The following is a 25,039-nucleotide window of genomic DNA, read 5'->3' as shown; positions in this document are numbered from 1 at the left end:
CTTGCTTTAAGGTAGCAACTTTTCAAAGCTACGGCCCCATTTAATAATAATGTTTTTGCTTAATGTACTGTAGTTCGGTATGGGGAGTGGGTTCTTTAATAAATTACTTTCAGAATCCTGTAAATAAATATACTGTGTTTCAGAACTAAATGATACTAGGCTGTTTAACAAGCATATAGTCGTGGGGCTTGATTCTAAACTTTTAATGGCTTCCAAAACTAATTCATTACCAATGAATGCAGACTTTTTATCACAAAGGATAACCGAAAGAATGTGTCATGATTTCCGAAACAGAAAAAAAAATGTATCACGGGGACTTTAGAAACATATTTGAGAGGGACATGATTGTTTTGGATAAGCATATATGTAGTCTTCCAATATTTTGAAAAATAAGAATATTTTACGTAGTTTTACTTTGGAATGTATCCCAAATAATTAGCTTCATGGGTTATCTTTTTCCACCTTATACTCTGATTCAACTTCTTAAAATAACTTGATTAGTATTCTGTTTTTACACCACATTGATGTATGACATCCTGATAATATGCTATAGAGAAATATAAATCTGTGTATTCAGTTATTCTTAACCCAAAATTGCAAGTTTCACTTTAATATTTTTTATGTCCTTGTTTCATCTAATAAGCAAAATTTTTCCTTTTATAATTGAGGATGTGAAATAAAAATAGGAGTTTTTAAAAAGGATAAAATGTTCTCCCGAGGAGACTTGGAGGGTCTGGAAAAATACTAAAGTGTAATTTAGTCTATTTTTATTATGTCTCCAGAGAGCTTAGGTACTCTGCAGTTTTCACCCTAAAAAGTCCATGTCCATAGTAATAATCCTCATCAACTTTTCATCTGCACTCCTGTTTCTACATTTGTAAAGTTAAAAATAAGTCTAAAGCAAATAACCTAAGACTTTTGGTACTATTGTCAACTAAGGAATAATTGGTGTAAGGAATTTTTAGATGAAGATTTGTGCCAGTTTAGTAAAAAGAATAAAAATGGGAAAGGATGATGTAATTGAGGTTAAGCCTCAGGGAATTGTACTAGTGGAGGACCCCTGCCCAGGCCCAACAGCTGCAGCTCAAACACCAGAACTGAAAGATTTCAGCTCATCCTTGTTATGCCCCAGCTTGCTATGAGAACCTGAGTAAAATATTTAATTTGCCTCAAATTCTTCATTTGTAAAAGTGAAAATTGATTAAACTCATAGACTTTTTACTAATGCCCATGTGTTTGACTTCCTGAGAAATGACTCTAAGAATATACAAGGTATATTATTATTTTGCATAGAACAGGTAAATCTTTTCCATTCACCAGGCAACAAATTTAAGTATTGTGGACAACGCTCAGCATTTGAAAGCTGAAGGACGAAGTTAGGCACAATTATTGCTGGTAAATTTGTCTTTGTCAATACTTCCTCTTAACCTTTTCTTTCTTTCTTTCTTTGCTATTTCCTAACAATTCCTTTCTCCCTTATTGATCACAAGTTGCCCTATTCTTTTATCTGCCATAAGGAACAAATTTTTTTAAATGAATAAATAAAACAAATGCTCTGATAATCCACACCTAGTTATAAATGATATTTTTTCATATATTCCAGACAAATTTGCTATTTATTTATTCATTCATTTATTTATTTTTAATTTGTATTGGAGTATAGTTGATTTACAATGTTGTGTTAGCTTCAGAAGTACAGCAAAGTGAATCAGTTATACATATGCATATATCTATCCTTTTGTTTTGTTTTGTTTTAGATTCTTTTCCCATATAGGCTATTACAGAGTACTGAGTAGAGTTCCCTGGGCTATACAGCAGGTTCTTATTAGTTTTCTATTTTATATATACTGTGTATATGTCAGTCCCAATCTCCCAATTTATCCCTCCCCACCCCCATCCCTGGTAACCCTAAATTTGTTTTCTACATCCATGACTCTAATTCTGTTTCGTAAATAAGTTCATCTGTACCCTTTTTTTTTTTTAAGATTCCACATGTAAGCAATATCATATGATATCAAATTTGCTATTTAAAGAAAATTACAGGAAAAGGGTTTACCCAAAAGACTGAATGTAAAATTGTTCTATTTTGGTAACTGGAGTACCCAAGTAAGAGAAATACTATTTTACCTGATGTATGGATTAAAAACTATTCTCCCCATGCAGGTATTTGTCTACTCTGTCAGCCTTATAAAGGTGGCATCTTTCGTTTTTACCATTAATCTGAAAATTCAACCAACAGCTCAAAATCCAGAAAAATGACATAATACTTAAATTCCTGGCATATTTTATAACATTTTCCCCCTACACTTTTTTTTAGGGCAGTGGTTTCCAAACTCTGTTTATTTTATTTTATTTTAAAAAAATTTTATTTTATATTGGAGTATAGTTGATTAACAATGTTGGGTTATTTTCAGGTGTACAGCAATGTGATTCAGTTATACATATATATGTTTCCATTCTTTTTCAAATTCTTTTCGTAGTTAAGTTATTACAAAGTATTGAGCAGAGTTCCCTGTGCTATACAGCAGGTCCTTGTTGGTTATCTATTTTAAATACAGCAGTGTGTACATGTCAGTCCCAAACTTCCAATCTATGTCTCCCTGCCACCCTTCCCCCCTGTAACCATTAGTTCGTTCTCTAAGTCAGTGCCCCCTATACTTTGAATTTGTGTTCTTTGATTGCTTCTTTTTATTTTTATTTATTTATTTTTGGCTGTGTTTGGTCTTTGTTGCTGCATGCGGGTTTTCTCTAGTTGTGTCGAGCGGGGGCTACTCTTCATTGCGGTGCATGTGCTTCTCATTGAAGTAACTTCTCTTGTTGTGGAGCGCGGGCTCTAGGTGCGTGGGCTTCAGTAGTTGTGGCACGCGGGCTCAGCAGTTGTGGCTCATGGGCTCTAGAGCACAGGCTCAGTAGTTGTGGCGCAAAGGCTTACTTGCTCCACAGCATGTGGGATCTTCCCGGACCAAGGCTCAAACCCGTGTCTTCTGCATTGGCAGGCGGATTCTTAACCACTGCGCCACCAGGGAAGAACATAAGTAGAAGAGGTTTTTTTTTGCGTTACGCAGGCCTCTCACTGTCGTGGCCTTTCCCATTGCTCTGGACACGCAGGCTCAGTGGCCATGGCTCACGGGCCTAGCCGCTCTGCGGCATGTGGGATCTTCCTGGCCCGGGGTACGAACCCGCGTCCCCTGCATCGGCAGGCGGACTCTCAACCACTGTGCCACCAGGGAAGCCCCTGATTGCTTCTTTATTTGACAATAACTTTGTAATTAAAAATTGTAATTGTACAAAGTATAATTTAAAGTTTAAATTGAAAATTTTGTAAAGTGAAAAGGAAAAGATAAATCAATCTTTCCTGTGGCATTATTATTCACTATTAATAAAATGCATTATTTGCTACTGATAAAATGATGTATCAAGCATTTATAATTATATATGCTGCATAAACAGGTATATTTCTAACCAGAAAGAACTTCCATTTCGACTAGACTATTGTGAGAACCAAACTTTTTCACTTATAACCTTATCTAAATATTGGAGAAGTTTCCATAGACTAGCTTCAGGTTCTGTAAATTTTAAATCGTATTTCTCCTCCACTATCCACACACTTCCAGTTCAAGGTGCTTTGGGAAATGCTCATGTATATACATATATGTGTATATATATACATATGTATATAAATATACACCTTCTATATAACTATGTCCCAAAGTATATGGCACTGGAAGTATGTGGATATGAGTGGATATTCATATAGAAACTACGTATGTATATATACTTACATAATTATGTATGTATATGTGTATATATGTAGATAATTTCTATATGAGTATGTCCCAAAGCAAGTATAGAATGTATATACACATGCATACGTATATGTGTATAAACATGTATATGTGTGTGTGCATATGTGTATGCAAATATATTTACATATAAATGAATAATAGTACAAAGTGGAGATTTTCTATTCCTCACTGGAATCAAATTAGGATAAATCTGATGTAGAATATGATGTTAAAATGTATGTTCTAATCCCTAGATCAACCACTGAGAAAGATTCAAAAAATATAGTTTGAAAGATCAAGTTACATCAGGGATTGCCAGATCTGGCATGTATGAAATCCCCCTGAATAGTTGGCTATATATTCCCAGGCTTTTTGCCTGTAGGTTCTTTCACATTAAGTGTTGCTTGAGACCTTTGTATAACAATGTTCCAATAAAATTTTACTTATAAAAACAGATGGTGGCATGAATTTTACCTTGAGGTCAAACTGCTGGTCCAGATGATTACAGGTGAAATCAGATAGCATGAAGCTTTATAAAAATGGAAATATTATTCTGATATTTTTATTTGTTACACATCCACATCTCATCTAATTACTTAAGCAATGGCATTAGTTTTACAGGAAGGCTAGACTGAAAAATGGCAGTATAAAATGTACATTAATGGGAGATAACCATTCAATCAGTGTTATAATAAATGCTTCACAAGTTCTAAACGTGTAAGGACAAAGGATAAAATGGTTGTTTGCATGGTGCTGAAAAGCTAATAACTAAATGGAGCAATGTTAAACAAGATGAAAAAAAAATTATACCCAGAATATTAGTAGTAATTATAATTTTAACCAATACATTTGCATATTATGTTGTATTAACCTGGTCATTTTGGGGAAATAAAAATCATAACAAACCTATAAATTGTGCAATGACTAGAATATTGAGATACTTGTAACAAAACCTGGATCAACTTTTTTAAGCCATAACTTTATCTATGGTTTATGATGTCATTTGTTATATTATCAGAAATAACAAAAACTGGCAGCCTTAAATTGTAGGATCCAAAAGAAAACCAAGTGTGATGAAAGTCTATTCTGTATTATTCCTTTGACTGGAAAAAATAATGTAGTTGTAATGCTAATAAATCCCCATAATTATGATCTGAGACAATGTCTTGAATTATCAAGAATATAATAAAGATTAGATATTATCATTATGGTTTATATAAGTGTATTTTATTACATGAAACTCTATAAAAATTGTTAATTATGTGTGGTTTATTAGCTAGGTTTATTTAATTAATGAGAATGACCTATTCCTTAAATATTCTCATTAAACATTTAATCATATATTTATTTAGAAACATCTAACACTGTTGGTGCACAAATCTTAGTCCTGTGACATACAACATTCTAACTGAAGCTTCAAGAAAGATTGAAAGCTCATAAAATGATCATTTAGGTGTTTCCAGATTTTGCAGTCACCTTTTCAAGCTCATATTTTCATTCATGCACTTCTCTCTTCAGAACAGGCTTTCTGTAAGGCCCAGTGACAGACTTTCCACAACATCTTAATGTGTACTCCACAGCACACTTTATTACCATTATTTCTACAGCTTGTATATCCTGTATGCAAATCATAAGAATAATATGACAATTGACAGTGTTACTGAATTAATTTTACAGAATATAAATTTATTCCTTCATAAGGCTTTCATCAAGTAACCATATTACTAATTTTGAGGGATTTATAAAAATGGCTTTCATTAGTAGTTTTCAATGACCATTTGCAATTTTATTCTAAATATATTCTTTAACAGTTTAGTGTGCATATTTTTCATTTATAATTTTTTTAATATAATATTTATCCCATCTTAAGTCCACTTCTTTTTTCTTCCTGATTCTTCTTTTTTGAAAAACTCATTTCTATGATATGTATTCAATTGTAAAATGTTCTTCCATCCAACAAGCTAGTTTGAGGTATATAATGAATTGAATTTCTCTGACAATGAATTTCTAATAGATTCTGTGTGTGGAATTATTAAGAGGTAAAAGATATTCCAGATCTTCCTAAAATGAATACTCCATTTATTTAGTGAGTGGTTTGTTTGCTTAAGGCACTCTTTCAATTTGTACCACTTGGTAATATACCCACCAGGAGACAGGTTGGCCTTCTCACCCTAAATATATTTAATGCTTTCTTCAGCCTCCAGCATCCATTTTCCCTAACCAGTTGGGGCATATCTTGTAAACAGAATAAATAATTAGCTCCTTAACAGCTTCTTGCTTGGAACATGAATTTTTAATCACTTAAGTGCAACATGGCAGAATGAGTGAACATATGCCTATATTTTCCTAAGAAAATAATGATCAGAATTACTATTGTCAGCAAGGCTCTATAAAAAAAACAGAGACAGATTTAATGGAGCCTGGTGGCCTCAGGACACTATCAGTAACAAAGAATGCAGCTAAATTTCTTGGAAAAACTCTGGCTTCTACATTAAAAAACATATCTGTAAGCCAGATGTCTCCCCAACAAATTCCCTTTTAAGTATCCTGACTGCCATATTAGCAGTCAAAGAGATCAGTGCCTTACTTATAGTGTGATACATTTTAATCAATTGTCCTCTTACTTATTTTTCATGTCTTCCCAAAATATAGTAAGAAAAAACAGAGAGAATTCATAATACAAGTTATTTCAATACTTGAAACCTGACCGTAGAATTTTTTTCTATTTTTCCAGTAATGGAATTGTTCATCTCTTTCATGACTATAAATTTTCTACTCCCCTTTTCTTTCTAGTAATTAAAGCAATATTGCCAGAAGAATGATATTGTAAGTCACACTGAGGAGCCAATTAGCTTTTTTTTGTACATGATTTATGCAAACAAGCTTTAGTATGTCCTGAGATATTTATCCCAAATTAGGTCACATCTCCCAATTTTAAAATGTTACATTTCTCCTTTGTCTCATGAGAAAAACATCTTGTTCAATGAGTTTACATGGGCCATGCCCTTTATTAATTCTTGCATAATTTTTCAAAAGTACTGGATCTTCTGATTCATTCTTTTTTTTTCTTGAAGTGTCACATCTGAAATATTCAGCAGAAACACATTTTTAAGCTGACTGTGTACTTAAAAAGAGCAAGAGACACTTTCTTTCCTACTCCCTCCGCCCTCCCCTCTCCCTTTCTTTCTTTCTTTCTTTCTTTCTTTCTTTCTTTCTTTCTTTCTTTCTTTCTTTCTTTCTTTCTTTCTTTCTTTCTTTCTTCCTTTCTTCCTTCCTTCCTTCCTTCCTTCCTTCCTTCCTATTTTGAATTAAAAAAAAAAAAAAGAACCTGATTTCCAATTTAAACCATTAGCAAGACCTGTGGTTGGATGCCATTATGGTACTAATGGATCCACAGTGCAATGTGACACCACTTGTGATTTCCATTGGGAGATACATGCTCATAATACACATGTTTACTTTAAGTCTAAAAGGGTATACTAATGGTTTCAGCACTTTAGTGTTAAGTAATGAAAAAATTTCCCCTTTGGTAGGAAACGTGTTGTAATGTAATCCATGTTTTCAAGGGATAATAGGGTCTTTTCTCCCTTAATTGGAACTATGCTGAAGTTTCAAATTAGATTCATGAATTAAGATGAAGCATGGACACGCTTGTAGTTTGCTCCAATTAACTCTCACCTCACCATCTCTCATAAATGAATCCAGAGACTTCATTCTCACAATCTTCAACTAGACACATGGTTGCTCTAACATTGTTCTAAGATTGCACTGCTCTAGATAATAACATTGGGTTTGTGTGTTTAAGATTTATTACATCATTGCATAGTTTGTTGATTTATTTGCTTTACTGAATTTTATTTGAATATTTGATAGCTGATAAGTCCAGCAAGATAGATTACTTGTAAACAATAAATAAAAGACTCTAATTCTTAAATTTGGTAGAGACATTCAAAATGTCAGGAAACAATGGCCTTGTCAATTTGCTCAAGCACTGTATCTTGAATCAATTGATTAGCTAGTTAACATATTCCTCTTATTTCCCCTTTTTCTCATTTTTTATATTATTATTAGCAGTCTAAGCCATGGTAAGAAATAATACAATTTAGGACTCAGCTAGTGGAAATTGTACATTTGAGAATGAAGGAAATATTTAAATTAGATGAGAATACACCACTTCCAGTTTGGTTTCTAGAAACCAGAGACCATCAGAGAGTTTAACCAGAGAATAAGCAGTCACTCTCTCAGTCTTAACTGCTTCCTAGGCACTTGTTATCCAAGCAGGGCAGAAGACAAGACAAGGGGAAAAGAGACCACTCATGATGGTCACATTTTCTTAGGGGAGATAAAGTTGTCAAATTGTTCATTTCAAGGATAAACCTTTCTATTCTTCTCCCTTTGAAATTTAGTCTTTACTCAGGAGGGCACACAATGGTGTGGCTTCAAGAATTAACTAAAAACTCATATTAAGTCTAAACAAAATTTGACATTTGAAAGCACTTAGGAAGACTGTACATTCCCTGAAACCGTCAGATGCCATGTTGAATACCACATGTTTCATAGCATGCTATGACAGCATGGATGCTTAGCTGCTTGCAAGTCAGATATTAAGTAACTGTAGAATATTACAACACTGCAGAGGGATAGTGACTCATAGGGGTAGTTTATCATTAGGATTTAATATTAGTTAACCAAAAAGAACCTACTGTATAGCAAAGGGAACCCTGCTCAATATTCTGCAATAACCTAAATGCGAAAAGAATTTGAGAAATAATAGATACATGTATATATATAAGTGAATCACACTGCAGTACACCTGAAACTAACACAACATTTGTAATCAAGTATGCTCCAATTTAAAATAAAAATTAAAAAAAATTAGTTAAGTTGTGTTGTTGATGTGCATAGCTTCTTCATAATCTTTGCACATCTTCACTGGCTACAAGGTTCAGTGAGCAGATTCCATCTACATGTACCAAGCTCTTTATGCACAAGTGTGGGTATCTTCACCAGTCATTTTAAGGAGGCATTACAAAAGACAATTATTTCACTAGGGATGTTCCAGTTTATATAGTCTTCTTTATAATATTCTCTCTTAAATCTATCTCATTTTTCTTTTGTTGCAATGTTTTGTCATTGATATGGAGCTTTTAGACAACCATTAATTTTTGGTTAAATTTTTACAAAATATTGTTCATATCATATTATTTTGCCACTTGTTACCAAGACTATGAAATAATCTTAAAAACTTAACAAAATGGAACTTTAAAATCTGACCACCCCAGGATACCAAAAGTTCTCCCCAAACTCATTGACTTTAATATACATGAATAGGGAATTAGAACAGTTGAGCTTCTAAATACATTCAAATTTGACTAAAAGTTATATTTTTCCTAAAGTTGTACTATTTTTTTCATCCAAATTGTAAACTAAATGTAAAGAAATAGCACCATGGAGGTCTGTTATTATTCAAAATATGCCAGACTAATTATTACAGCGTCTCTGGCTTTTGCTGTTCCAAATGTCAGAGAAGTCAGAAACATTTCATCTGTTTGCCTCAGTTCCTTCGCATCACTCTGTTGTAAGTACACAGAGCAGATATCACACACACACACACTAAGTACTCTGAGACACAGAAGGGCTGTGTGGCTTACCAGTGGTTACAGAGTTGGCTTTCAACAGTACTGGAACAAATTCACACCTCCTTTTGCAATTCTCCTGTTCTTTACATTCAACTTTATTATCCATGTTAACAATGCAAGGTAGAGGCTGTAGCAGTAAGAAAAGGTTTATACATTTTAGGCATTAAATGTAGAATGGTACTTCCATACTGCGTTTATGTAATTAGATTGTCATGCAGCCTACATCTAATTTCAGTTCTTTGCTTAAAACTCACTCAATTGCTCAAAAGTTCTTGCTACTTTAAAAATGTAATGATTGAATAATTCTGCTTTAAGTAGCAAAAATGTTTAATTTGGACAAACACTGATAAGAAAAGGCAATGGAAGACAGTAATAGGGCAGTCAATGCCAAGTGAAATAAAACAATTGTGCCAGCAGTTGTACTGCCATATGGAAAAATGAAACCTGGTTTCATAACTAGGATGGAAAAAAATCTGTCAAGCGTTATTTTTGTTGCATATTCATGACCCGATAAATTGTGTTAATTGCTAAAAGAATGAGGAGTTAACCAAGAATGGATTTATTGTGATAGAAATGGAATATGTTAAGAATCGCAATACAGTTTAGGAAATCTATATAGGTGGTAGTTAAGATTTTGCCTTTGTTTTTTTTTTCCCCCTTAGAACTGGCAGGGGAAAAAAATAAGCTTTGTTTCATCCTTATTAAAATATATTTTCATATGTCTTTTCTACATTTATAACAGAAATATCAGAACTGTTGAGCCATTTAATATGAATTTTATTCTGTTTCATATAAATAAATAGATATGGGATAAAGGCATATACATTAAATGAAGAGAATTTTGAGCAATGTTCCAGGTTATGTTGTTCTGGAGAGTATTACCTGCTGCACACCTCCAACCATATATAAGATACTTTTCTTTTTTTGTTGTTTTTTTGTTTTTGTTGTTATTGCTGGCTTTTACACAGAACATAGGAACTGTTAAGATTTAAAGTCCAGACTAATGTGAACACAATAATTTTAGACTCACATTTCCAATTGCCACCTTTCAAACTCTCCAATTCAAGTCAAATGTAATTTAAAACAATCAATTTTACACACAAACCATGAACGCTGTTTTAAGTGCTAGCTTTCAGCAGATTATAAGAGGCAAATTTAACAGAACAAAGACATAAAAGCTACTAAGGAAATAGTTCCTGTTTTGTTTGTTTTTTAATAGACAGGGATAAATAGCAAACAGATTATACACTACAAAAAATGTTGCCACTTGAGTACTCAATGAAAGCAGCATTTCAGATACGCTAGCAATTACCCAAAGCTTTGGCTCGATCTACCTGGATAGCTCATAAGATCCATTCAAGGAAAACTGTGTTGTAGGAGCAGTCCTAGAATAATCTTTTAAAAGTTCTCTATTCTCATTTCCTAGAACTATTATATATTCTCACTAGGTTTTCCGAACTTCATACTAACCTAGGAAAGCTTTTTAGAATTTCCAGATGAGCTGAATGACCTAGCCTCAATGACGTAGAATCAACTACCCTTCTTCTGTGATTTCAGACAATTCAAGATCTGTTTTAGGCATGATGGCTTCAAGGTTATTCCGCGGAGCTGGAGCGCTGGGCGCGCAGGCCCTAGGGACCTGCGTTCCCAATGGAGTCGCCGCAGTGCGGTCTATGGCATCTGGAGGTGGTGTTCCTACTGGTCATGAGCAGGCGACTGGGCTGGAGAGGGAGGTCATGCTGGCCGCATGCCAGGGACCAGACCTATAAAATGTTTGCCCCAAAGGCAGCCTCGGGTAGCAAGGAATACCCTAATTTAGTCCCCTCCATCACCAACAAGCGGATAGTGGTCTACATCCTTTTAGAGGACAACTGTGCTGTTATCTGGTTCTGACCACACAAAGGCCAGGCCCAGCAATACCCTAGCTGTGAAACCCATTACAAGCTGGTGCCCCACCAGCTGGCCCACCGACCCCTTGCACTAACTCACTCAAAATGTGGGGTACAGTTTCTTCTTTCCAATAAAGACTAGCCATTACATTGGCTCCTCCTCCAAAATAAATAAATAGATTTAAAAATAAATAAATAAATAAATAAATAAAGATCTGTCTTTCGGTATTCTAACGTGGAAAAGAAAGTCATGGCATCATCAAGAACATAAGTAAAGCTGTTTAAGTTGAGACATCATATTTATACAAATTAAAATTTTGTCTGTGAAATTACCATATACAGATTTTTGTCAGAGACGTGCCTACTAGCACAATTATGCCAGCCTGAAACGATAAGGGATATGCACCAAACAAATTGTACAAACCAACTGATGGTGCGTTATCCATTAATGTATCCTAAACTTACTCAATAATTTTCACTAGTAGTAATCTCTAGGGTGAAATTTTTTTTCCCATTTGCTACCATAATAAAGGAAAATTTGAAACGTAATATCAATGGAAGAATAATACAATATGAAAATAACAGTACTATTTTAAAACAAAAAATTGCAGAATAAGTAATAAGTAACCAATTTTTAGAAGTGGTTGCAAATTATACAACTTTCTTAATAATGAATCAATTTTTTATTACATACCATTTTTGAATGTGATATGGATTTATATCCTCTTTACATGGATCTAAAGCATAGACAATAGATCAAACTGGTTCATTATTGTGAAATCTGGCACTTACAAAACTACCATGTGGACAAAGCACTGTAAGCCCTGTGTTTTAAGGCCAATGCCTGATACCATGTAGAAAACCAACACATACACTTTTTTGCTCAAACAACAGTGCTGGACTGAATTGCAGGGAAGTTAGTTTCTTTACTCCAGTACCTCTTAATGCTGTGTCAACGCTCAGAAGAATATAGGTTACTAAGTGTATTTTTTAAAGGTAAATTTTTTATTTAATATTGAAAACAAACCAAAGATGAAATTATATGCATATTTCAAGAGGTGGTAAGATAAGCTAATAATCACAAAGATAATAAAATATCCACAATAAGTACTACTATTTATCAAGCAGCTAGGAAGTGTCAGGCAATGTAAAAACTACCTTACACTTATTATCTCATGCAATATCACAACTACTTTAGACATGAGGAAATTCGTTTCCAAGTGACATTCAGGAAGCTTTAACAACTTATTCAAAACACATGATTAAGTTAAAGAACTAATATTTGACATCAGGTTTACTGAATGCCAAACACATGTTTTTTTTCCTCTATTCAATATCCCTTTATTTATGTAAACAACATGTAGATTAACACAGTAAATCCAAGCTGCAATTGGCATTCAACATGTTTGTTTCTCTGATTTCAATTTTCATGTAATATGGCTAAAAAGTAATTTTCCTTGAGTAAATTCAGCAGCAACTATGATAATCTATCCAAGTAAGATGAATTGCATATGTAGTAATACATTTTCTAACATTGTATATGATAGTTAGTCCTTTAGTTGATATCAAGGAAAGTTACCAGTTTTAATTGAGAAAAACAAAGAATAAGTCTTATTCCACAGTATAATGAAAAGAATACACAATGTGACAAAAACAAATAATACCCCAATATGAACATACACCATGTGCCAAAAAGTTTTCAAAACTCATCTAGTACACAAAAGTGTATTACAGAATACAGGAATAAAAATAGTTATGGTGACTAGAAACTAATTGTATATTGATTCTGAGTTATTCATTTTTCAGATTGTTCCGTTATTTTCATTTTGTCTAAGAATGCTTATTGATTTTGTTTACTATCTTTCCTTACATGTATTAGAATTTTAGTTTACAGGCTCATTTAATGCACTTTTAACTTTTCTTTGCTGCTCATTTTTATCTATTACCACATTGTGATTGTGCAGATTTTTTCATTTTTTTAAACTGACCATTCTGACTGGTGTCAGGTGATACCTCATTGTAGTTTTGATTTACATTTCTCTAATAATGAGCATCTTTTCATGTGCTTCTTGGCCATCTGTATGTCTTCTTTGCAGAAATGTCTATTTAAGTTTTCTGTCCATTTTTTGATTGAATTGTTTGTTTTTTTGATATTAAGACACATGAGCTGTTTGTAAATTTTGGAGATTAATCCTTTGTTAATCGTGTCATTTGCAAATATTTTCTCCCATTCTGTGGGTTGTCTTTTGGTTTCTGTGGGTTGTCATTTTGTTTATGGTTTCCTTTGCTGTGCAAAAGCTTTTGAGTTTAATTAGGTCCAATTTGTTTATTTTTGTTTTTATTTCCAGTACTCTGGGAGATGGATTGAAAAATATATTGCTGAGATTTATGTCAAAGAGTGTTCTGCCTATATTTTTCTCTAAGAGCTCTATAGTATCCAGTGTTACATTTAGGATTTAATCAATTTTGAATTTACTTTTGTGTATGGTGTTAAAGACTGTTCTCATTTCATATTTTTACATGTAGCTGTCCAGTTTTCTCAGCACCATTTATTGAAGAGACTGCATTTCCTCCATTGTATAATCTTGCCTCCTTTGGTGTAGATTAATTGACCATAGGTGTATGATTTTATTTCTGGGATTTCTATCCTGTTCCATTGATCTATATGTCTGTTTTTGTGCCAGTACCATACTGTTTTGATTATTGTAACTTTGTAGTATAGTCTGAAGTCAGGGATCCAAATTCCTCTAGCTCTGCCCTTCTTTCTGAAGATTATTTTAGCTATTCAGCATCTTTTGTGTAACCACACAAATTTTAAAATTTGTCCTAGTTCTGTGAAAAATGCCATTGGTAATTTGATAGAGATTGCATTGAATCTGTAGATTGCCTTGGGTAGTATAGTCATTTTGGCAATATTGTTCTTCCAATCCAAGAACATGGTATATCTTTCCATCAGTTTATGTCATCTTTGATTTCTTTCATCAGCATCTTATCCTTTTTGGAGTATAGGTTTTTATCTCCTTAGGTAGGTTTATTCCTAGGTATTTTACTCTTTTTGATGTGATGGTAAGTGGGATTGTCTCTTTAATTTATCTTTCTGATCTTTAGTTGTTAGTATATAGAAATGCAAAAGATTACGGTATATTTAATTTGTATCCTGCAACTTTACCAAACTCATTGATAAGCTTAAGTAGTTTTCTGCTAGCATTTTTAGGATTTTCTATGTATAGTATCATGTCATCTAAAAACAGTGACAGTTTTACTTCTTCTTTTCCAATTTGGATTCCTTACATTTCTTTTTCTTCTCTCAGTGCTGTGGCTAAGATTTCCAAAACTAAGTTGAATAACAGAGGCGAGAGTGGACATCCTTGTCTTGTGCCTGATCTTAGAGGAAATGCTTTCTGCTTTTCACCAATGACTATGATGTTAGCTATAGGTTTGTCATATATGGCCTTTATTATGTTGAGGTATATTCCCTCTATGCCCACTTTCTGAAGAGTTTTTATCATAAATGGGCATTGAATTTTGTCAAAAGCTTTTTCTACATCTATTGAGATGATCATATGTTTTTTATTCGATTTGTTAATATGGTGTAACACACTGATTGATTTGTGTATATTGAAAAATCCTTGCATCCTTGGGATAAATCTCAGTTGATCATGGTGTATAATCCTTTTAATGTATTGTTGGATTCAGTTTGCTAGTATTTTGTTGAGGATTTTTGCGTCTATGTTCATCAGTGATATTTGCCTGGAATATTCTTTTTTTGTGTGGTATCTTTATCTTGTTTTGGTATCAGGGTGATGGTGGCCTCATGGAATGAGTTTGGGAGTATTCCTTCCTCTGAGATTTTTTGGAATAGTTTCAGAAGGATAGGTGTTAACTCTTCTCTAAAGGTTTGATATCAATACAATTCGCCTGTGAAGCCATCTGTTCCTGGGCTTTTGTTTTTTTTGGGAATTTTATAACCACACTTTCAATTTCAGTACTTGTGATTGGTCTTTTCATATTTTCTATTTCTTCTTGGTTCAGTCTTAGGAGATTGTACCTTTCTAAGAATTTGTTCATTTCTTCTAGGTTGTCCATTTTACTGGCATATAGTTGCCTGTAGTAATCTCTTAAGATCCTTTATATTTCTGTGGTGTCCATTGAACTTCTCCTTCTTCATTTCTAATTTTATTGCTTTGAGCACTCTCCCTCTTTTTCTTGATGAGTCTGGCTAAAAGTTTATTGATTTTGTTTATCTTTTCAAAGAATCAGCTGTTAATTTCACTGTTCTTTTCTATTATTTTCTTTGTCTCCATTCCATTTATTTCTGTTCTGATCTTTATGATTTCTTTTCTTCTACTAACTTTGGGTTTTGTTTGTTCTTTCTCTAGTTGCTTTAGGTGTAAGGTTAGGTTGTTTATATTATTTGTGATCCTTCTTGTTTTCTGAAGTAAGATTGTATTGCTTTAAACTTCCCTCTTAGAGCTGTTTTGCTGCATCCTATAGGTTTTGAATCATCATGTTTTCATTTTCTTTTGTCTCTAGATATTTTTTGATTTCCTCTTTGATTTTTCAGTGATCCATTGGTTGTTTAGTAGTATACTGTTTAGCTTCCATGTGTTTGTGTTTTTTATAGTTCTTTTTCTTGTAGTTGATTTCTAATCTCATAGTGTTTTGGTCAAAAAAAATATGCTTGATATGACTTCAATTTTCTTAAATTTACTGAGGCTCACTTGGTCTCCCAGCATATGATAAATCCTGGAGTATATTTCATGTGCACTTGAGAAGAATGTGTATTCTGTTGCTTTTGAATGGAATGCTCTATAAATATCAATAAAGCCCATCTGATCTAATGTGTCATTTAAGGTCTATGTTTCCTTGTTAATTTTCTGTCTGGATGATCTTTCCATTAATGAAAGTGGGTGTTAAAGTCCTCCACTAAATTGTGTTACTGTCGATTTCTCCTTTTATGGTTGTTAGCATTTGCCTTATATAATGAGGTGCTCCTATGTTGGGTGCATATATATTTACAACTGTTATATCTTCTTCTTGGAGTGATGCCTTGATCACTATGTAGTGTCCTTCTTTGTCTCTTATAACAGTCTTTATTTTAAAGTCTATTTTTTCTTATCTTATAGGAGTATTTCAACTTCAGCTTTCCTTTGATTTCTGTTTGCATGGAATACATTTTTTCATCCCCTCACTTTCAGTCTGTATGTGTCCCTAGATCTGAAGTGAGTTTCTTGTAGACAGGATATATATGGGTCTTGTTTTTGTATCCATTCAGCCAGTCTATATCTTTTGGTTGGAGCATTTAAACCATTTACATTTAAGATGATTATTAATATGTATGTTCTTATTGGATTTTGTTACTTGTTTTGGATTTGTTTTTGTAGGTCCTTTTTCTTCCCTTCCTCTTTTGTTATCTTCTCTTGTGATTTGATGACAAACTTTAGTTTTGTGTTTGGATTCCTTTGTATGTGTGTGTGTGTATCTATTGTAGACTTTCAGTTTGTAGTTACCATGAGGTTTTAACATAGCAATCTACATATAAACAAGGATGCTTTAGTTGCTGGGCTTTTAATTTCAAATGCATTTCCAGTATCCTGCATTTGTGTTCTCCTCTTCTCACACTTGCTGGTTTTGATAACATATTTGTGTGCAGATGATTTCCTATCTTTACCGTATGTTTGCCTTCAATGGTGAGCTTTTTCATTTGTAATTTTCTTGTTTCTAGTTGTGGCCATTTCTTCTCTGCCTAGAGAAGTTCCTTTAGCATTTATTGCAAGCTGGTCTGGTGGTGCTGAATTCTCTTGTCTTTTGCTTGTCTGTAAAGTTTTTGATTTCTCCATTGAATCTGAACAAGAGCCTTGCTTGGTAGAGTATTCTTTCTTTTAGGTACTTCCCTTTTATCACTTTAAATATTTTGTGCCACTCCCTCTGGCCTGCAGAGTTTCTGCTGAAAAATCAGCTGATAACCTTATGGGAGTTACCTTGTTTGTTATTTGTTGCTTTTCCCTTGTTGCTTTTAATATTTTTCTTTAATATTTTCTCAATTTGATTACTATGTGCCTCAATGTGTTCCTTCCTGGGTTTATCCTGCCTGGGACTCTCTGCACTTCTTGGACTTTGGTGACAGTTTCATTTCCCATTTTAGGGAAGTTTTCAGCTAATATCTTTTCAAATCTTTTCTCAGGTTCTTTCTCTTTCTCTTTCCTTCTGGGACCCCTATAATGCAAATGTTGGTGCACTTTATGTTTTCTCAGAGGTCTCAGATTTTTCTCATTTCTTTTCTTTCTTTTTGTTTTTTATTCTGTTCTGTGGCAGTGATTTCCATCATTCTGTCTTCCAGGTCACTTATCCATTCTTCTACCTCAGTTATTCTGCTGTTGATTCCTTCTAGTGTATTTTTCATTTCAGTTCTTGTATCATTCATCTCTGTTTGTTTGTTCTTTAGTTCTTCCAGGTCTTTGCTAAACATGCCTTGCATCTTCTCGATCCTTGCCTCCATTCTTTTTCCGAGGTCCTGTTTCATCTTTCATCTTCACTATCATTATTCTGAATTATTTTTCCAGTAGGTTTCCTGTCTCCACTTTATTTAGTTGTTCTTCTGGGGTTTAACTTGATCCTTCATCTGGGATATATTCCTTTGCCATCTCATTTTGTCTAACTTTCTCTAATTGCAGTTTTCATTCCTCAGACTGCAGTGTTGTAGTTCTTCCTGCTTCTACTATCTTCCTCCTGTTGGATGAGGCTTTCTAAGAGGCTTGTGCAGGCTTCCTATTGGGAGGGAGTAGTTCCTGCCCACTGGTGAGTGGAGCTGGGTCTTGTCTTTCTGGTGGGCAGGGCTGTGTGAGGGAGTGTGTTTATCAGGCAGCTGTTTATTCAGGAAGACTTTAAGCAGCTTGTCTGCTGATAGGTGAGGCTGTGTTCCTGCCCTCTTGGTTGTTTGCCCTAAGGTATCCCTGCACTGGAGCCTACAGGCTGTTGGGTGGGGCCAGATCTTGGTGAGAAAATGGCTGCCTCCGAGAGGTCTCATGTCAATGAGTACTCACCAGAACAGCTGCAACAAGTGTCCTTGTCCCTGCAGGGAGCCAAAGCCATCCCCTACCCTCCCGCCTTCAAAGGAGACTGTCCAATACTAGCAGGTAGGTCTGGCCTAGTCTCTTATAAAGTCACTGTTTTTTCCCCCTGGTACTTGTGTGCACAAGACACTGTGTGCACCTTCCAAGAGTGGAATTTCTGTTTCCCCCAGTCCTTTGGAATTCCTGAGATCAAACCCCACCGGTCTTCCCAGCCAGATTCTCTGGGAGCTCCTCCTACCAATATCAGACCCTCAGGCTGGGGAGCCTCCTGTGGGGGTCAGAACTTTCACTCTTGTGGGAGATCTTCTGTGATCTAATTGTTTTCCAGTTTGTGGGTTGCCCACACAGCAGGTATGGGTTGGATTTTATCAATATTGCACCCTCTTACCGTCTCATTTTGGTTTCTTCTTTGTCTTTGGATGCAGGGTATTCTTTTGGTAGGTGCCAGCATTTTTTTGTCCGTGGTTGTTCAGCAGTTAGTTGTGATTTTGGTGTTTCCATAGGAAGGGGTGAGCCCACTTCTTTCTACTCCTCCATCTTGTCTCCTCCTCCATTAGAGAATGAAGAAATGAAAGAATGAAGAAATGAATGGTATTCTGAATTTCTGTGATCTTCTCTAATGTGATTTCACCACCTTTCTATCGCAGTCATCCACTGACAGCTGTACGTTGTTATCATTTAATGCAATGTGTGATCCTGGAATGGATCAGTTCTGGAGGCTTAGAAGTACAAATACAATGTGCCAGCAGATTCAGTGTCTGATGAGAGTTTCCTGATTCAGTCTTCTTCTAATTATGTTTAGTTTTGTTAAATCTTTTACTTGAACTTATTTTATCCTTTTCATCAGTAGACTACTTAATTTCCTTCCTTTAATGGGCATATTCAGATAAATACATTCTCCCCCACTGATTTCTAGTACTTCATCAAAAGCCATGTCCTTTTATTTTAGGGTGCACAGCCATACTATATTTGTTCAGGTTGCATTTCAGGTGTGGCCTTGTGATTGAATCCAGGCCATTGCATTTGAGAAAAAATGATAAGTGCTACTTCCACAGTGGAACACAAAAATCTCCCATGCACTCTCATTCTTTCTCTTCCCTCTTCCTGCAGCTAGAAACCGACTTGGCAACTTAGACTTGATTATGCTAATAAGAACAGTCTGACATTGGAAACCAATGCTGAAGATAGCAAAATGTCTAGCAAACTGAGTGACTGAAAGATTTTGTCTGGAGAACAGCCCCCCATGACCTGCATACCTACACAGATGTTCTATTATAAGCCACTGAAATTTTGGTCTCTACTCATTACCACAGCCTTGACTAAACAGCTAATGCAGTATCTGTGAGATCCTTGGAAAACTGATGGTTCATAAATTGTCTGCTTAAGGATTTTATATTCTTTACCTCTTCAGTCTTCAAGGTTTTGTGATTTTGTGAGGAACAGTGATTAGTTCATTTCTTTCTCCTGTCTGAATGATTGTTTTACCACATAATAACACATTAATTGGTGGGAAGTTCAAATCAAACCACAAATACAACAAATGGACAACAGCTTTTGAATATCTGAAAATTAAGCCTTTTCCTTTGGGGAAAAAGAGCCTAATTTGTATTCAATTATCTAATTAATGGTTGCAAATCACCCCTGCTTGAAATGGTAACAATAAGGAGAACCCGCTGTATATTAAGATAAAAAACATAGCTAATTTTCATTTCATTGGATTTCTCAATAATCCCCTGAGATCTGATTAAGTAATCATATAGACCTTAGCACTGCTTGTAAGTATTCAACAGCATTTGAGATACTTTGTCACCCAGAAGTTAATAATTTATTATTAGTATTCAATCTTCATTTATCAAATCATTAATGTAGAGGGAATAACATATCATAAAAGACTCATTTTCATGAACCATTCATAGAAAGTAAGTAAATTGGAGTCATATACCTGTTGAGTGATGCTGGATACAGATATATTTCTGAAAGGGCCAATAGATTCTTTTTCTATGACATTGAGAGCTGAGTGATGGACATCTGTTTCTTGAAGCTTTGTTTTGATCCTGTCATAAATGAACATGTATATGTGTGTGTCAGTGAAAGATATACAAGTTTTAGATTAAATCAGTGCCTTTATATTACACATAAAACTGCTAAATGTTACCATTAGGTTTCCAAGTTGCTTTAAACATTTCATTGATCAATTCTGTAGAACATTTTTCCCCCCAGAAAAATTTTATACTGCAATCAAAGATAAAATATTAATTTTGGGATTGGATAAACTGTTTTAGTGCATTTTTGTGTTAAATATCTAGTTTGTGTCTTGCTTTCTATTGCATATATGATAATAATAACAGTTAATGCTCACTCAAGGGCTTACTACATGTCATGCACTGTTGTATGTGCAATACATGTGTTAACTTATATAACACACTCTGACTCTATGAGTCTACCCATTTTGAAAATGAGGAAATGGGCTTTTAGAGAGGTGAAATATCTTGCTTAAGGTCACACAGCTTGAAGTAACCATTGTGATTTGAAGTCAGTTGTGCTGACTCTAGAATCCAGGGTGCATCTTGCCCATATTTCTATTAATAAACATCTAGGTAAACTTTGAGATATATTTCAGGGTTTTTCCCCCCCTAATGTATTCAATATTATAAAAGGGTCAAAGTAAAATATTAAACCAGCTTTATTTCACTGCACAAATGTTTTACTAGAAAATGTATAGAGGAGATTACAGATGGTTAATTTCGTCTGAAGAGGCTTAAGAATATTGTTTGTTCATCTCAAACTTCTGCTCAAAATCAAGCACAAATAATGGAAGCTACGAGAGTTCTAGGATATTTGTTTTAAAAAATTGACTGGACTATTTTCACAAATCAATATAAAAGCAGTCCTGGTCCTGATTTTATCCCCTCATTTTCCTACTCTTTACCTCTTCTTTAAGAGTACAAGTTTTTGTTTGCTTGTTTGTTGTTTGTTTGTTTGTTTTTGACATATCAGTCAGACACGTTCATTTCTTGCTATGTCATTTAATACTTTTGACACATAGCATGATATAAAAACCCTTGACTTCTTTTCTCTCTTGCTAATAAGCTGGTAATTCCAAATGGTAATGGTAATATTGTTTACCTCATAGAATTCAGAGGGATTAAATAAGCTTTTCAGGTAAGTCATATTGCATATTGTCAGGAACAAAATAGAGACACAGATAAATGATATTTAATGATAAGAATAATAGTAATCACAATGTAAAATTATATAAAATTAAGGTTTATCTTCTTATGGTTTAACTGTGAAAATAAATCACTAAAATTAAAATAACAATGCATTTAAATTACCATTACAGCCTTTATAAATTACAACTTAAAAACAGAATAATTGGTTTCATGTTACTTTTAATCCAGCTAAAGCCTCAGAGTGAGAAATACAACTCCTCCTGCCCACTAAAGACTATGATATTTCCTTGAATTCCTACTGAGCCTTTAATTATAAGAGAGAGCAAGAACAGTCCAAGAGCTGCAGTACTGACTACTACCATAGCTACTAGAGAGAAAGACATTAGGTCTGAGTAAATATAGCAGAGAGTGGTTGCTGAGCTCATCAAGAGTGCCAGAGAAATACTCTCATTAGAAGACACCACATCAGAAGACAAGGGGGGGCCTCAATAAACACATTTTGTAGTCAACCCTTTGAAATCTCTTAGACAGCTTGAAAGTAAAACATTCCAGGACCCACTGCAACCTAACTATAGTGTGAAGTTGTTAGCCTTATTAGGAGTAATTTTAAATGTTCTGTAGTACACCACTATGACATGGTTATGATTTATTTATTTTTCAATCAGATTTATGTTAAGCTATTACTCTGGAAAGATCAATTCACCTCCACTTAATTTATACACTATTGATATTTATTCAGCCTCAGAATTATTTGATATGTTCATATTGCTTTCCCCTCAAATAAATTCAAAAAGACTTATCCCTACAATGTTTTCTTTCAAACATTTTATAATTTTTTCTAGTACACTATTAGTGATTGGGTAAATAAAGTGACTTCTTTTGTCTGATATGAAGAAATTATTTATATATTACCTCTTTTATATTTTAATGAAATCAACTTTGAACCATAGTAATATATTATTACCTGTTAATTAGATATAACTCATTCCTGTCATTTGTGTTGGCAAATCATACTGTTTGGTTCCATTGAACAGCCAAGAAGTGGTAACTCCATGTTCATTTATCTCAATGCCTGTTTGAAATAAACATAACTACTGGATGTGTATACTTACCCTGTTTCAATACAATCCTCAGAAAGATCTTTGGGGAAGATATCTAGATAATGCCATCCATTCCGTTAGTCCTGGGTTTCTTCTCTTTTCTCAGACCTCTGTTCTACTTTTCCAGATAACACACAGTTATTTTGGGACATATTTCCTCATTTATTTTGCTCAATGAGCATTATTTTCTTATTTTTAATCATCCAAATATTAATGTTTATTCTCTGGCACTCAATTTTGGTATATTTGACATTCTATTTATAAAATAATACTGATCTGTAACATTTGTTGCCTATGTTTTTATTAAAAATGGTTACTTCCTTATTTAAGTCCCAGGTTTTTGCTTCATGTGAATCTCTTTTGTTTTCACAAATATATTGAATTGGTTTTCTTTTACTTGAAACCCAGTCTATGTAAACATAATCTGAAATAATACAGGCAGAATAAAAAAATTAAAATCAAGTTTTCTATTTCAATAATTTTAATATATTCTTGTATGCATATTTCCACCTTTTCAAATTAGTTTTTACCTCAACTTCGTTTGGGCTTTAGAAGATGGAGTGGAAATCAAATGTCTGAATACAGTTCTTCTACTCATTGAAGTTAACAGTCTTTTAGCTTCACAGAAGAAAGAGTAAAGAATAAACGTATGGATAGTTTGTACTATAAAGCAGGGGTCCCCAACTCCCAGGCCATGGACTGCTACTGGTCCGTAGCATGTTAGGAACTGGGCTGCACAGCAGGAGGTGAGCAGCAGGCGAGCTAACGAAGCTTCATTTGTATTTACAGCCGCTCCCCATCGCTCGCTTTACTGCCTGAGCTCCACTTCTTGTCAGATCAGCAGCAGCATTAGATTCTCAGAGGAGCACAAACCCTACTGTGAACTGTGCATGCGAGGGATCTAAGTTGCACGTTTCTTATGAGAATCTAATTCCTGATGATCTGAGATGGAGCTGAGACAGTGATGCTAGCACTGGGGAGTGTCTGCAAATACAGATTATCATTAGCAGAGAGGTTTGACTGCACAGAGACCGTAATAAATCAATTGCTTGCAGACTCATATCAAAACCCTAACAGTGAGCAGCAAGTGAAAACAAGCTCAGGGGTCCCACTGATGCTGCATTATGGTGAGTTTTATAATTATTTCATTATATATTACAATGTAATAATAATAGAAATAAAGTGCACAATAAATGCAATGTGCTTGAGTCATCCCCAAACCATCCCCTCCACCCCTGGTCCATGGAAAATTGTCTTCCACGAAGTCGGTCCCTTGTGCCAAGAAAGGTTGGGGACTGCTATTATAAAAACTAAATATGTTCCAAATTGTTGGTCTTCTCAAACATTTCTCTAACGTTGCACACTTCTGCTTAACCTAACTTGTATGTTATTGATAGACAGTATACTAAAAATTTAACTTTAAAATTTAGCCTTCTGTATAGCATGGAATAGATTTCTCACAGATTAATTCGTATGATGTGGTAGGGTTATTAATTAAATGGTATCCGTGACAACTAGGAAAGTATATTTTCATATAAACCCGGAAGAGTAAGTTACATGGATCTAGGCAGACAGTCGTTATAACTGAAAAATTACTTTGGATTCAACAAAGTTGTGTGAACTTTGTGACCTGTTTGCAGATGCACTATTATTATAACTCTGTTGCTCTCAGTATGAAAGTTAGAAATGGCTGGGAAATGTATAAATATTGCTATAGATAGAAGTACAAAGGGAATATGTGTAATAACTATATTCACACAAATTTACAATAATTGGAAAGCGAAGAAGGAGAAAGAGAAAAAAACAAGAAATGTTTAGGAACAAAAGTGACTAGTCCATGCTGTGTTTTATTCTCCATTGTCCAACCCTGAAAATGAAGCCCAATTTAAATATACTTTATTATGTATCTAAAATGTACAATTATAATTTAAGTATATATACAAACTTGTCTTTACCTAAATAAGCTATGTTGCCAAAATCTTAATGTTTATAAATTTCAGAGTTTTAAACTAGTCTTCCTAACTTAATACTCAAATTCCTGGTATATTCTTTAAAATAACAAAATGGTAAAACTTCCATTCAAGGAGGAAGCCTTCCATTTGTGACCCACAAACTGTCACAGAGTCATCTATAATAGGTACTGGTGAAGAAATTTTATTATTGTTCTGTCCTGTTAGTCACTAATGGCAGCCACCTCTGCTGAAAGAGGCAGTAAATAAAAGCATTTGTGAAAAGGAGGGGTTAATAAATGATCAATTTACAGTTACCGACTTGGTTTTCCTTTCACCTGAAATAAGTAATAGGAATAGTAATAGACAGCAAGAACCGTTTTTAGAGTTAGTGTTTCAGTCTTATACCCTGCTGCTTACTATTTTTAGTA

At 34.2% G+C, this 25,039-nt stretch overlaps 1 pseudogene; it reads left to right on the top strand.

Annotated features, from left to right (window-relative positions):
- The first annotated feature begins 11,007 nt into the window (after positions 1–11,007).
- On the top strand, positions 11,008–11,483 carry LOC137223183 (cytochrome c oxidase subunit 5B, mitochondrial pseudogene; annotated as a pseudogene).
- The last annotated feature ends 13,556 nt before the right edge of the window (positions 11,484–25,039 follow it).

Source organism: Pseudorca crassidens, chromosome 4, assembly GCF_039906515.1.
Source record: "Pseudorca crassidens isolate mPseCra1 chromosome 4, mPseCra1.hap1, whole genome shotgun sequence".
NCBI lineage: Eukaryota > Metazoa > Chordata > Mammalia > Artiodactyla > Delphinidae > Pseudorca > Pseudorca crassidens.
The sequence above is the reverse complement of the archived record's forward strand: the minus strand, read 5'-3'. Positions and strand labels throughout refer to the sequence as shown.